Source organism: Trachymyrmex cornetzi, unplaced genomic scaffold (assembly GCF_001594075.2).
Source record: "Trachymyrmex cornetzi isolate Tcor2-1 unplaced genomic scaffold, Tcor1.1 scaffold350, whole genome shotgun sequence".
In the NCBI taxonomy this organism is placed as follows: Eukaryota; Metazoa; Arthropoda; class Insecta; order Hymenoptera; family Formicidae; genus Trachymyrmex; species Trachymyrmex cornetzi.
The window spans coordinates 15,301-18,992 of NW_017298214.1; the positions used below are offsets into that span (position 1 = coordinate 15,301).

A 3,692-nucleotide genomic window follows, 5' to 3' on the forward strand; every position below is an offset into this window, starting at 1 on the left:
GTCAAAAAAAACGGAAACTCTATTCAGAACTCCTGAGTACTATAGTTGGGGTGCTAACTTCACATACCCCCGCCAGTCGGACATCTAGGGTAAATAGTGTAACTTTCAAGTCTCACATTTCAATAAGAACTTAAAAAAAAAATAGTTTTGAAAAACTACACCAGCTGCTAAATTGTAGAATAAAAATAGCACGTGTCATTGAAAAAAAAAAATTAATGTGACCTTGATCTGATCTTAGAGACGCCATCCAAGGTCAAACTAAATATCAGTAAATAGCTCCTTTAAAACCTTACAACTTTGGTATGAAACATTTCATCTAAAAACGTTATTTAAGGCCCTCAGCATAAGGATGACCGTAACTGAGTCGTAGAACGTGTATCATAGTCATAGGTCATAGTCAACGCACTATATTTTGGCGTACTATGTATGTACGCCGATGCAAGTACAATTCACATTTCTTTACGATTAGTTATAGACATATTTATGTTCAGCCTACGAATCCGGGGTCTTTTTGGATACCCTATATAATATATATGTTGTACATATACATATATGTGGTATACATATATAACATACATTACATGGTCAATAGCCATATGCATAATTTTCGCTGTACGTCCATGAAATGTATATAAGTATATCATATTCAAAGTGTTTTAGTAAATGTATACACTTATTGGTGAATGCATACATTGACTAATAGCAAGTTACAATAAGTATATTTTTACTAAGTGAACACTCTGACACACTCTGACTGTAACATAAATGTATCTTTGGATGCAAACATGTATTTGAAGTACATATATACACGTATAATGTAATAACACTTTTTCCTTTATTCCCAATGCCATTTTAATTTAGGATGTAACGTGTATTGTCAACTCATAGATACATCACACAGACATATGTATGTATTCCATCTCTTTTTTTACGTCTAATGGGCCTTCCACAATAAGCCATTAGTCATATATCAGAAGTCAGATGCTAAAAATTGACAACTATAATTGGTCAATTTTTAGCTTCTGACTTCTGATTCATGACTAATGGCTTATTGTAGAAGGCCCATAATAAAAAGAGATAGAAAAGTTACTCATATTTATATATTCAGATATAACATAGATATATTAGTGAATATTAGAATTATATTTTATGTGCAATATGATGTACACGCATTACAAAACATAAAATATATTTCTAATTCATATCCACATATGTGTAGCTACTTCATCTCTTTTTGTTACGTGTAACAAAAAAAAGATACAAATTTCTCATGTTGAGATATTCATGCAGGTATATTAACACAAAATATTAGAATTTTATGAGTATTATAATGTGTCTGTATGTATGTATGTATGGATTTACTTCAACATATATAAATAATAAATATAAGTATATACATACATACAGACACACATTATAATATAGAGACATGTGAGTGAATATTAGAATGATATTATGTGCATTATTATGTACACACATTACAAAACATAAAATGTATTTCTAATTCATATTCACTATGTCTGTTTAGATGTATTGGAATTTTATGTGCATTTTATATTTTCAATACATCTAAACAGACATAGTGGATATGAATGTGAAATACATTTTATGTTTTGTAATGTGTGTACATAATAATGCACATAATATCATTCTAATATTCACTCACATGTCTCTGTATTATAATGCTGTGTGTCTGTATGTATGTATGTATGTATGTATGTATATATACTTATATTTATTGGCCCGTATTCAGAACGCGCTTACAATGATGTTAGCGCGCTAACATACTATACTTTACGTCACGTATATTATAGAATTTCAGAGATAAATATGCGCTTTTATCGATAAAAGCGTGTTCTGAATACGGGCCATAATTTATATATATAGAAGTATATACATGCGTACATACATACATAGACAAACATTATAATACTCAGAAAATTCTAATATTTCGTGTAAATATATCTGCGTGAATATCCGAGCATGAGAAATTTGTATCTCTATTTGTTACATTCAGTTTAATTCTAACATATAACTGTATATAACTGTATAAGAAGACATATTAGTGAATATGTACAATTACATTTTATGTGTATTATAATGTATAAATGCTTACACAAAAAGTATTATTCTAGAATTACATATGTATCACTTATGCATCTATATGCAATAATAGAATAATATTTTGTGTACACTGATCTATGTGTGTATATGTGCACACATTATTATATAAAATGTAACTGTACTTCATATTTACAATACTAATGTCTCTTTATGTTATAATAAAATTAAACTATATGTATATATACACACACATTACACGATACACATAAAATTCTAATATTATGTATAAATAGATATACAGAATATCTGCATGAATATTTCAGCATGTGTAATGTCTATGTCTAATGTGCGTATATTCACATAATTACGATAAAGATGCATTATTCTAATGTTATACATAAGAATACATCAGTAATATTATTTGTATTCATCAAGGAGCAGCTATAAATATACGTGCTATGTATACATGTATCTATTGACACATTGTTGTTGCTTTTCAAAAAGCGACACAGTGTGACAGTGATCATAGGTGCGTTCCGTATCGCGCATGATGTGCATGATGCATCCATTGTCCTTGTTTGGTGAGCAACAAGGATAAACGATGCATTATGCGCATCATGCGAGAAACGGAACGCACCCCATGTCGTCTTCGTACATTAGCAAACAACTAGGATATCATTCACTGTATTAGGATGATATTTCATTTGTGCGTTTTTGTCGTACGACAAGCTTTTTCTGCGTTTTGATTGGCTATAGGATAGAGAGATCCGAGGACCTCTGTCTTGCACACATTTGTCGTACGACAAAAACGTATAAATGAAATATCGGCCTTACACTGTGTCATCTGTCTCTTGCTTGAAAGCACCTTATGTATTGACAGATATTCTAACCTAAAAAGGCATTGGACATAAAAACAAGTGCTATTACAACCATGTTTCGATGAAATACTGTCAGTATTTTAAAAATCTATGCTTCTCATATTACATATGTTACAGATTTTTAGTACTGGGTGTATATCTATTATAACGCGATATTATTCAAGTTTGTCGCGTCAAATACTCGAACAGACTTATTAGAGTGAGTAGGAGCTATGTGGTAGGTATGCAATAGCATGCGATATGAGGAAATGCGTTTGGCTTCAAGGCTAACGCGCTGTAGGGCGCTCAGAGGGCGTAAGCGTACAGGCGTAAGCAGGCCTATGGCACTCGATAGTTTAATGTGACCCCGTTATTGTCCGAAATCCGCTGAGGGCGCTGGTAGTATCTTAGTCCGCTTACTATAGTACAGTCTGGTACTGGTATAGTCCCTTGCCGTGACGCGATGCAGTTTGCAAGAGAATAAAAAAACGCCTTTTACAAAAAAATAAAATATTTGTATCGTTTTTTATTTATTTAACTAAAGATTTTTTTTTATTTATAATGGACAGGTCAATAAATAAGTGACAAAATGACATAAATGTATATACACATATATGTATTTTAGTTATTATAAAATAAACTAAGATGTATATAAAAAACCATAAAAGACTTATATATTATATATTGTACATATGAGAAACAATATTTTTTAAGAAAAAAATTCAAAATTTTACGTACAATAAAATTTGGATTCCTTTTTTTTTAAGCCAC

The 3,692-nt window shown here is 30.8% G+C and overlaps 1 protein-coding gene across 1 annotated transcript in view; it reads right to left on the minus strand.

Moving 5' to 3' along the window:
• LOC108763310 (uncharacterized) overlaps positions 1–3,692 on the minus strand; it is a 16,248-nt gene that overhangs the window by 11,603 nt on the left and 953 nt on the right. The gene's annotated exons all lie outside the window — the stretch shown is intronic.